Genomic DNA, 12,341 nt, shown 5'->3' on the forward strand with positions numbered 1-12,341 from the left:
ATCCTCCCACCTCAGCCTCCTACTTTCTGGAATTTCAGACATGTACCATCATGCTGGGTCAGCTGTCTCAAATTTACAAATGAAGTTATTAAAGAGTAAAAAGATAGAGAAAATGCCCTGCAGTGACATAGGACTAGAATGACCTGTATTTTATCAGCCAGGGAAAACAAAAGACAAGAAAGCAATACTAAGTTACTGAGATTAGAACCCAGACAGCCTGACTCCAGAGTTCACATGCTTATCAAGGTGATTGCCTCTTCTGATCCCCTGAATAACTTTGCAGAAACAGTGTCTGCTCTGCTCCCATACCACTGTGGAGGCCAGCCTGGCCATTCTCCAGGGAGGAAGAAAAGAAGGCAGTTTGTCTGTATGAGTAAGCCCAGTTTCCAGGATCAGCACTTGCAGTAAAAATGAGATAACATCTTCTTCTCTGTGTTTCTCTTTTAACTGAAGAACTGGATATGGCCCCTAAACAACATGAAAGAACAATACGATAATTTTTACATATCACTGTAAAAACCATGATGGAGAGTATCCAACCTAATCATTTCATATTTTATAATTATGTACTTTTATTATAGACCTTATATATACACCAACTTTCTCAAGGGCAGTGACTATCCTATATGTGTTTAAGAATTTTATGAGTAGAATTATATTAGTTTTCTCTACACTTAATATAAAGTCAGAAACTCTTTTTTCATGAAGATGAGGCTATCAAGACAAAACAAAATAACCCCAGAACATAACAAATAGGATAAAGATGCAAAGAAGTTTGGAATTCTTGTGTATGGCTGGTGGGCATGAAGATAATGTGACTGCTATAAAAAACAGTTGCTCCTCAAATAATTGAAAATAGAAGTAGCATATGGGTTCCACTTTGGTTATACTCTAAAGAAAACTTTATCTATTTGTCCATATATCTTCCTATGTAAGACAGGGTCTCATGTAGCCCAGGCTAGCCTCAAACTTGCTATTTATCTGAGGCTGGGATTACAGATGTTTACCATCTTTATTCATAACAGCATTACATGTCTTGAGTGAATGGTGAAAGCAGCCTGTGTGCCCACGGTATATGAATACATAAACAAATTGTTGTCCATGGCAAATTTAATTGAATGGTATTCCATTGTCTTAGTCAGGGTTTCTATTCCTGCACAAAACATCATGACCAAGAAGCAAGTTGGGGAGGAAAGGGTTTATTCAGCTTACACTTCCACACTGCTGTTCATCACCAAAGGAAGTCAGGACTGGAACTCGAGCAGGTCAGAAAGCAAGAGCTGATGCAGAGGCCGTGGAAGGATGTTACTTACTGGCTTTGCTTTCTTATAGAATCCAAGACTACCGGCTCAGGGATGGCACCACCCACAAGGGGCCCTCACACCCTTGATCACTAATTGAGAAAATGCCTTACAGCTGGATCTCATGGAGGCATTTCTTCAACTGGAGCTCCTTTCTCTGTGATAACTCCAGCTTGGGTCAAGTTGACACACAAAACCATGGAAAAAGAAATCTTTATGTACACAACATGAATGAATGTGAAGATATCATGCTTTGTGTTGAGGTTTTGTCTTTTATATGTATTGTAATGCTAAGTACTGGCATTCAAAGCCTGGTTGCCCACAAGGATGAGAGAATCTGCACGTACCTTGCTCCTTAACTTGAAACTATTGACCTAATAAAGATGCTGACAGATTATAGCTGATCAGAGGAGCGATAGATGAGTTTTGTTTCCTGAGTGTGTGGTCTGAGGCAGGACCACAAGGGAAAGAGAGTAGTAGGTGGAGAGAGAAGAAGACAACATGGGGTAGGTAAGTCATGAAAACAGGATCATGAGGACTGGTCAACTGGAATTAAGAGTGGCCCAGATAGATGTGGCAAGTTATAACTCTGTGTTATTGATAGGGAAGTAGACATAATAGCATAGAGGGTAGATATCTGCCCAGCTCTAGTGCTTTAAGACTTGTTATAAATATAAAAGTTTTGTATCTTTTATCTAGGAACTGAATGCTCAAAGGTGGGCCAGGAACCTCTGACTGAGGTTAAATAATTACTATAATAGCTTTGTAAACAAATATTAAAAAGCTAATTATAAATAAAGTAAATTAAGCTAGTTATAAAACACATAAATACTGTGAATTTTATTTATATGAAGAACCTGGAGTAAAATGAAAATTCATAGAGACAGACAATAGTAGTGTGGTTGATGTGTATTGAAGTCTGTAAGGAATGGGAAATGGGGAAATTGTTGCTTTTTATGGGCAAATAATCAGTTTTACAGATGAGAAGCATTCTGAAGGCTGGTCACACAAGAATGTGAAAATCCTTAACACTTTTTGAACCATATTCTGAAATCTGTTAAGATGGTGAATTTTATGTTAAATTTATTATACTTTTTAAAAGACAGTTTGATGTACTAAAAATACTTAGAAATAATAGTGTGTGCTGTAGTGTTGAAACCATGGCCCAGTGAAAAGAAACACTAACCTTGCCAACCAGAGGCTGATTGCAACCTCAAATAGGAAACACACAAGATAGTTTGAGGTGGAGTGAGGTTGGTGTGTGCCAGAAAACATGGGAACAAACTAGGTTCTTTAATTGTATTGAAAAGGAATGGAGACACCTCAAAAAGCCTTTTATGAATGTGAGAGATATTTTCATAAAATATATTGCCAAAAGCAGGTATTAGTATTCTCTCAGGAATAAACAAAAATGGGGAGCCTTCAAAGTACTTCTCTGTTTCCTGTGTCACATACTTCCAGGCACAAATCCTGACCATATCTCTCTACAACGCTGTCACTTACACTGCATACATGCCATGAGGACACTTGTGAAGGCTATTCTTATTCATTTTTTAAGCCCAAGTCTAAAAAACATATTAAATGACTTCTCATCTCTCCTTAGAGTTTTTTTTTTTTTTAACTAGAATTCTTTTCTTTTGGTGATTAAAGAGAAATGTTTTAGCTGGTGCTATACTGGCCAAGCAGAACAAAGCCATTGCCAGATAGTACAAGAAAAATAAATAAAATCTATATTTCAGGCCATTTTTCTTTTTCCTTTCTTTCTTTTTTTCCTTTTTTACCAGAATAGCTGATCTAAGACAGCTTTGCCATGTAAATCAGAGTCACCAACTCAAGCACATGAAATAGCGTGCAGCTGGGCAGTCAGGGTGGCTATGCAAAATCAGGTGGAAGGAAACAGCTTTTACTTCTAATCTGTGTTCATGTGATTTGATGTTACCGGTGTTGGGTTGAATATCTATTCTCATCTTTTGAAGATTCGAACTTACAAGTCACTCAAAATAATTTAGTTTCTCTCTCTTTTTTTTCTGTAAATTTAAATTTTCATCTTACTTCTAAAGCAAGAAATATTGCCACTGTGTCAAGTCAGTTTTTGGTTTGGCTTTGAGATTTCCATACTGCTGTGGACCTTTAGAAGACTGCTTTTGGGAAGGGGCAGGGTCTCAGGTAGCCTAGGCTTGCCTCTAACTTGCTATGTAGCCAAGGGTGGTTTTTAACTACTGATCCCCCTGACCTCTGTTTCCCAAGTGCTAAAATTACAGAAATGCTCAACCACACCCAGATAAGAGAGTTTCTTCTCCTTTCTGTATGGTCCTGGGGACCAACCCACACCCTTGTATGTGCTTGGCAAGTGCTCTACAACTGAGCTACATCACCAGACACAGTAATGGGCTTTTCAAGAGTTACCTAGACTCAAAAGTGTGAATCTATGATTTCAGAACGATTCAAAGATTTAAACATCACAGAGGTGCTAAGAGACACAACTGGACCAGATTATGGTTAGAGTCAAATATCACACATTAACACACATACAGATACTGAGGCATAATTTTGCAATTATTTACTATGCCCTTGGTACTTTATTTATGCCTCTAAAAAAGAACACTAGGAGCTAGAGAAATAGTTCATCAATTAAGAGTGCTTACTGCTGTTGCAGAGGACCCAGGTCCAGTTACCAGCACTCACACTGGCAGTTCACCACCTCTAGTAATTTCAGTTCCAGGGGATCCAATACCTTCTTTTGGCCTCTTTGGGCAACTGCATGTACATGTACATACAGATTCACCCATGTGTATACACACATACACAGATAAAATAAATAAATGTAAAAAAAAACCCCACATACTAACAAAAAACGCATTAAAATAAAGTCTAAATAAAGTGTGGTTTAGCTGATAGAGTGTGTGCCCATCATGCACAAGGCTCTGGGTTACATCCCAGCACTGCAAAAAACAGGCTTGGTGACTCAGATGTGTGGTTCTAGCACTTGGAAGGTAGAGCCAGAGGATCAGAAGCTTAGTGTTATTTTCAGCTATATAGCAAGTTTGAGAACATGCTGGGCTTCACAAGGACCTTGTCTTTAAAAAGATGGTGACACATTTTTTTTTTTTGCTTTATTTAATCTTCAGAAGTTAAGAACAACTTTCAACCAATAACACTGAAACAGAAATTAACGTAGCTTTGTGTATCGATAGTATTGTAGAAGTTGGAGGTAGGTAAGTCAGTCTACAGATGAACACCCTAACATTGATAGTGTCATCAGAATACCTACCGTCGAATCTGAGATGAAGAAGAAAATCAAGAGACCTCTTTACTTTCATTTCTGTTAAGGACACACCATAGCATGGAGGGGACACAGTCTGGGTACTCTGTTATATCCCACAGCTCCTCTGTACATTCTAGATTCTCACAAGCAGCAAAAGCTAATTCTCCCCTTCCAAATTCTTGAAGTGAATGCCTAGAGTAGCACAGCACCCACACTGAACAGCTCACAGCTACCTGTAACTCTCTTCTGGTCTTCATAGACACATGTATGTGTACACACATACACATAAATAAAAATAGGTCTTGTTTTGGAAAGGTGATGGTGGTGCATGACTTTAATCCCAGCACTCAGCAAGTGGATTTCTGTGAGTTCAAGGACAACATGGTCTACAAAATTAGCTCTAAGCCAAGCAGAGCTACAAAGTGAGATTCTGTCTTAAGATAAAGGAAGGAAAAGAAGAGAAAAGAAGAGAAGAGAAGAGAAGAGAAGAGAAGAGAAGAGAAGAGAAAAAAGAAACGAAACTAAGAAAGAGTGGTGATTTAAAGTAGAATGGCTCCTATAGGCTCATATATTTGCATAATTCATCTATTTGATGAATTGTTTCAGGAGGATTAGGTGGCGTGGCCTTGTTGGAGAAGGTGTGACCTTATTAGAGGAGGTGTTTCATGTGTTGTTAGGGGTGGACTTTGAGTTTTCAAAAGCATACATAAGTCCCAGTGTCTCTCTGCCTGCTACCTGTGGGTCAGGATGTAAACTCTCAGCTACTATTCCAGCACCATGCCTGACTGCCTCCTGCTATGATGATATGGACTAACCCTCTGAAAATGTAAGCAAGTCGCCAATTAAATGTTTCTTTCATGTGTTGGCTTCATCATGGTGTCTCTTCATATCAATAGTACACTAACTAAAACAGAAAAAAATATTTAAAATAAAAGCATTTGGGAGTGGGAGAAGCTTGTTAGTGGTAGAACACTTACTTAGCACATGTGAAGTCCTGAGTTTGGCCCACAGTACTGAAAAAAAAAAAAAAAAAGGCAGGAAGGGGAAATGTAGAGAAGTTTGCCCTCAGGACCAGGAGAAAACAATTCTCCATGTTCTGGGTACAAAACAAGGAGTTTTATTATGATGTTTTTAGTTCTCATATAATATACCTGGATTGTATCCATCCCTCCCCCATTACATTTTTCTATTCCTGGCCTCCAAATTTGAAAACCAAAAGTAATATTTAGCATCCTGCCTTTTAATTTATTGGCGTTTTATATGCACGAGTGAATGAATTTTAATTTAAAAAGTAGATTACAGTGTATGCTTATTGTATTTAAAACAAACAAACAAACAACAAAAAATACATTTACCAGCCATTCGTGTCAAAAATCTTTAGTAGATCATCTCAGAGTCCATCAACTTTCATTCTTTCCCAGTAACATGAAAGGCCTCAGAAACCATGGAAACTACAGAGGTTCTGGTTCTGCACTGTGTCCAAACTGTGAAATCGCACATATGCTCCCAAGAAAACACAATGTGGTCGAGCATGATGGGGGAAAGTGCAAATATGGATACATCAAGTTTTCCTTTCCAAGAATCAATCTAAGTTTGGGGACAAAACTGACTGGTGGTTGTTTGGGAGCCTTTTCTTTAGCTTTTCATTTGTGAGTAGTGTTCATTGCAGGGAGCAGAGCATAGAATCTTCCAGTCTTCCTACACTTAATCCTCACCAGGCTTCACCTTCCTTCTTCACTCGGTCCTCTTAGAAGTATCTGGAAGCCAAACCTAATGACTGAGCCTCCTTGTCTCACATTCTTTACAATGCATAATTTTTCAAAACAGGCTTTCTTATACTCAACCATGATGTTTTCTGCCAGCACAATTGGCAGAAGCAATGCTTTCTCTTACTATCTTTTTATTTAATTTTATTTCATTTTATTATCTTTTAAGATAAAATCTCATGGAACCCAGGCTGGCCTCAAACTCCCTATGTAGCTGACAATGAGCTACCAGCTAAGTAGCAAGTCCCAATTCCTGTTTTCCTTTAATATGATTGGTCTGCTCAAATGATAGCCTAAAGAAATAAAACCCTTATCCAAATCTGCATCAACTGTGGTTTTATATGCAGTGATTCTTCTTAACTATTTAACTAAACCCTTTTCATTCCTTTTTTTGTCCTGAGCTACAAAGTTATTGATAGGCCAAGTCAGTTATCCTGTAGAAATATTTTCAAGTATGCAACTTGAAGGCTAAATAGGAATATAGTCTCATGGAAGGAAACACTTGAAACATTGCCAAGTAAATAATTGAAACCCTAAAGGATTTTATTACCTCCCATGAAATTAGTCCTTAGGGTACTTATTTCCAATTTCCAAATGAAATCAAATCAAATAGGCCCCTTGTGAATTGACTGAATGTATCTTACTTTCCCATATAATAAGATTTGCCTATTGAGAGACTCATGCCCACGTGGTTTTCTTACTGATTTACTCTTACTGGAGCTCATATAATGTTCAGATTTTAAACTGTCCATTTAAGCTTGGGTGACCTGGCTCTGAATCCTCTCCCTTTATTTTACTTCCCTTATAATTTGTTTGAAGGTAGGTGTAGAGAGAATCCCTTGCATACTGTATGGAAGCATCACCTGTCAGTAAAAAGCTGATGGCCTATTAGCTAAGGCTGGAAATAGGAGGTAGAAGTTTTGGTAGAGAGAGAATTGTGGGATAGAGTCAGGCTTGGAAACAGATTTGACCCAAACTGTGAGAAGACAGGTGTATGAAACTAAGAGGTAACTAGCTACAACCTACTTTTGAAAATTGACACTGCCCTCTACACACAATACTGTGGTGTTCTGGTATGTGTGTAAGCACACAAAATCATTAAATAAATAAATATGATTAAAAGTGTGAATGTTCCAACATATATCTGTGTAATTGAATTGTGTTTATTTATCTATTCTGAAGCAGTCTCCTGTTTCTCAAGCTGGCCTTGAACTCACTACAGGAGCATGACCTTCAACTTGTTTGTTTGTGTTAGATCTCAAAGAAACTCAGTACAAATGCTGAGGTTTCTCTTTAACATATCAAGGCAGACTATGGCCACTAGGCGCTCCACATTGCAAGTACCTGTTACAGAGTCATCTAGTCTAGTTTACCCTGCCCCTTACCCTAAACCTCCCTGACTCTGAGATTCACTTTCATTCCCCAAGCTTCTCTGATTCCTATATAATCCACTCATTTTTGCTACAAGTCCTCTTAGTCTTAGTGTTCTTGATTCCTGTGAACTCTCTTGGTCTCCTGGCTAGCTCCTGGCCTCTTAGTGCCTCTCTTTCCTCTTCTCTCTCCTCTCTCTCTGCCCTCCTCCCCCTGGGCAGTTCAGTTTGCTGAACCATGTTCAGCCTGCCTTCCAGATGCCTCTAGCTGTGCCTTCCATGATATCTACAACACACCTCTTCAATCTTGGACCTGGCATGTCCTCATTTTTTCATTCAGTTTGTTTGTCTCGGAACTGGTTTTGTAGACCAATATGGCCTTGAACTCAGAGATCTGCCTGTCTCTGCTTCCCTAGTGCTGGGACTAAGGTAGTGTGCTACCATGCCCAGCCTGACCTTCAACTTCTTTCCCTCCTGTCAGGCACTCATCTTCACTAACATCATGCATGAACTTAATATTGTTTCTTTGATGTTTTCTTCCTCTTTTGAAGTTGGTTTAGAAACTAGAATCTTTTCTCTTCCCACACTAGCAGCTTTCTATGCACTGAAGATGTAGAGGCCTACATTAGTGGCTATGTGCCATACCAGGCTGCTTTTCACTGCTTTGGATCACAGTATACTCAACGTGTTGATCCTCAGTCTCATTAAGTCAACCAGTTTGAGATCTTTGTTTCACTTTAATATCTATTTTCTCCACCTTATTTCCCTACAGAATGTCAATTGGGAGATTGTTTTAAATGCTTCAGATTTGACAAAGCTATTACTCCTTCCTTCCTCCTCCTTCCTCCTTCCTCCTCCTGCTCCAGCTGAGATGTTGCCTGGTCTGGACTGACCTTGAACTCACTAGGTAGCAAAGGATGACTTTGAGCCTACTGATCCTCTCTTTGCCTCCAGAGTACTGGGATTATAAATGTTCACCACTGTACCTAGCTCAATTTTTGTTTTTGTTGTTTTTTGTTTTTGAAGACAGAGTTTCTTTGTGTAGCCTTGGCTGTCCTGGAATTAGCACTGTAGACCAGGCTGTCCTTGAACTAATAGACATGCCCCTGCCATTGCCTCCCAAGTGCTGGTTTTAAAGGCATGTGTCAAAATATTTTTAATAGTTAATTGAACACCGTTTGATATAAACTCAGAGCTATACAAACCCAGCTTTGAACTTTCACCGTGACAGTTCTGGTGAGTGGTGCTGGTACCAAGTCATCTCATTCAGAGCTCCAGTCATCAGACAATTCCTGTCATACTTTGTCTCAGCTTTGCTGTTTAATTAACACCTCCCTTGTGGTTTGTGCCACTGTGAATAAGATATAAGAGAATGGCCCCTGGGGGCACCATAATTTAAACACCCAGATGCAAAGATAGCTGAGTCTTAGGAGAAGATTTTGATGAGTGAAGCTATGACTCAGCAGCATGTCCAGACAGTCTCATCACTAATCATGAATAGTCTAGGGTCGTTCGTCATTCCAAGGCATTCCCTTTCCAGTTCCCATCCCAACCCTGAAGCTCAATGGGTGACACCCCAAGGAGTGCTATAACAGGGTTATACATAGGTGGCTTAAGCCAAGCTTTCTCTGTTTAATTCAGCTGGGTAGTAAAGGAAATGTTAAATGTGTTAGATGGAAATCTGATCATAGCACACTCACTTCTTTTAGACAGGCATACTCATGACTATTTGGCTTATTTTTAGTGAGGTTCTGGGGTCATGCTTATGCAGAGAGAATGAGAGCAGCAGACTGAGTCGAGAATGGCCAGGCCTTTGGTGTGAGTCACAGCTCTGCTCAGGCTACTTATTCACCTTTCAGAACAGCATTTAAAAACTGGAGTATTAGCCAAGTAGTGGTGGTGCACACCTTTAATCCCAGCACTCAGGAGGCAGAGGCAGGAGAATCTCTGATTTGAAGACCTGCCTGGTCTATAGAGTGAGTTCCAGGATAGCCAAAACTAGAGAGAAACCCTGTTTCAAAAACAAAAAGACCACTATCCCCAACAACAACAACAACAAAGCACTTGATTTCTGGGATTTGCATCCCAAGAGACATTTGAGCTGCTGAGACAGGGATCAGATTGAAAGTGAGCCCTGATGAGAATTCTGTGCCTTCCCATTCCATTGTCCCTGGCTTAGACCTCCTGAGTTCACAACATACAGAATGCACTGACTAATTTTTCTTCTTTTTTTAATTCTTGAGATAGAGTCTCATAGTTTGGGCACTCTAGCAACTGAGCTACATCCATAGCCCCCAAGATGTTTTGTTATTTCCAGTCTACTCATAAGAATGTAAGTTACAGAATGTAAGGCCTAGCTGCCTTTTCTTCCAGTCCCAAATACCCAGAAATATCCACAGTAAAATATCTTTAAAATTAATTTTTATTAGTGTGCAAGTGTATGCAAGCATGGTGCATGTGTGTGGCTTTGTATGCCACAGCGTATAAGTGAAGATCAGAGGACAATTTGTGGAGTTGGCTTTCTAGTCACCTTTATGAGTACCAAGTTCAGTTTGCTGGTCTTTCATAGCAAGTAGCCAGCCTGGGCTACATAGGTAAACCCAATGTCACTTGAACACAAAGGAAAAAAGCTAAAGAGAAGAGAGGTAATAGGATAGGGTTACTGAGAGGGAGGAGAGGAGAGAGGGAATGAGAGAGGAAAGGAAATGCGCAGAGGAGTAGGAAGAGCAGGTAAATAGAAGGGTGAAGGTGGTAGGGGGTGGTGAGGCCAGTAGTATGGGGGAGGGAGGAGAGGGGTCAGTGTGGAACACTGAAAGTTATTGCAGGGATGGGAAGGAACTCACTAAACAGAGCAGGGGGAACATCATTTAAAAGCAAGTAATTTTTTTGTTTGTTTGTTTCATGTAAAAACCTAAACTCTGCTTTGCTGGCTGCAGGGTGGCATGTGCCCCCATGGCCTGACTGGGACTGATAGAGTGCTTGCTTAGCCCTGAGTTCTATGCTCAGCATGGAATAAACCAAGTGTGGTGGTGCAAGCCAGTGATCCCAGCAATAGGATCAGAAGTCCTAAGTGAAGTCCTAAGTGAAGCTGGGTACCTCACCATCAACCCTAGCAAGAATGTATTACTCTGGCAGTTATCAGGATTCAGTCCTTGTTTGATGTTATAAGGTCCCCCTCCTCCTCACAGCCTCTGAGTATGCAGATGAATCATCTTCCAACACCCCTGTCCAGGCCAATTGTTCCCAAACCATGCTTAGAGGCCCTGGCCACTTCCCCAGGGGCATAAATACTCTTTTCTCTTCCTCCTCAACCATTAAATTGAACCAACGTTCCAAAGCTGTTCCCCAGTGTGTGTTCTTTGCCAAAACACCCACCTGTGCCCTGCTAAGCTTCTCTCCATCCAGTTCAGCCTGGTGCACAATCAGCTTGGGAGAAGTGAACAGCGGTCAGCACCCAACCCATCCAACCTACCCAAAACATGGTTTTGTTTGTGCAGCAGAGCATGATATTTCTGCTTTTGCTTTTGGTGCTGGGAAGGGAGTTTATAATCTTGCTGGATAAACACAGTGGTCTATCTACCAATGAACTGCACCCTAGCCCTGATCATGTCTGTAAAAAGAAACTATTACCTTTCCTCTTGCCCCCCTCTCCCCTCTCCTCCTCAATATCTTCCTTTCTTCTCTTTGTCTCTCATCTCTTTCTTCTTCCCTCCCCTCTTCTTTTTCCCCTCCTGCTCCCTCTTTCTCCTTCCTTCCCTTGGTTCTTCCCTTTCTTCTCTCCTTTACTCTCCAAAGAGTCTTACTATGTAGTCAGACTGGTCTCAAATGCTCTTTCTTGACTCTATCTCTGTAGCATTTGTATCTCAGGCTGTCAACCCTACCATTCTCTAGTTTTGAAGGGGTCATGTTTTCCATCATGTAATCCTAAATTCTAAAGATTGGCCTCTGGCACACACCCAACCACCTTCCTCAACCCAAATCCACTCGGAAGAAAATCTGTTTATCTGGAGAGAAACTGCACCTGCTGACTGGCTGAGGCCCAGGCTGACTGTGGAAGACAAGGAAGAAGCACAGTGAGATGTGCTCCACCCATTATTCCACGGTAACTCTTTTCATGTCATAAAACCTTTAGTGGGCTGGAGAAAGATTCTCCTTCTACTTCTTTCTGCCTGAGCAACCAGCAGTAGGAACCTTGAATGGGCAGCCAAGCCTGCTAACACCAGCAAGGGTGCTTTCCCAAAACCCTTCCAACTTTGCAAGTCTATGAATGGCATTATCTGTTTCCAATCTAGTTCCTTTGAGTCAAGAAACAAATTTTATTGAACTATATTACCTTAGACACAGACACACAAAAAGAACAAAATAGTCTCATAATTTTATTTTTGTAAAGTTAAAATGCTTTTCTTCATGTTCCAAGTTCATTATAAAAATATACAATTGCTTATATATATAAGAAGGAAAATTTACATTGGAAAATTTCAACCTGAACAACAGACATGCAAAGAGATAGGTGTGCTGTGGTACAGGAATGGGAGAGAAGGCCAAGTCAGCAGTATCTCAGTCCTGACTTAATCACAGCAACAATGGCTGAGCTCACTGTGAGCAGAGCTTCCTGCATGGTCTGCAGGCTTCGACTGCA

This window comes from Mus caroli, unplaced genomic scaffold (genome assembly GCF_978045245.1).
Source record: "Mus caroli unplaced genomic scaffold, Mus_caroli_1 scaffold_10, whole genome shotgun sequence".
Classification (NCBI taxonomy): domain Eukaryota; kingdom Metazoa; phylum Chordata; class Mammalia; order Rodentia; family Muridae; genus Mus; species Mus caroli.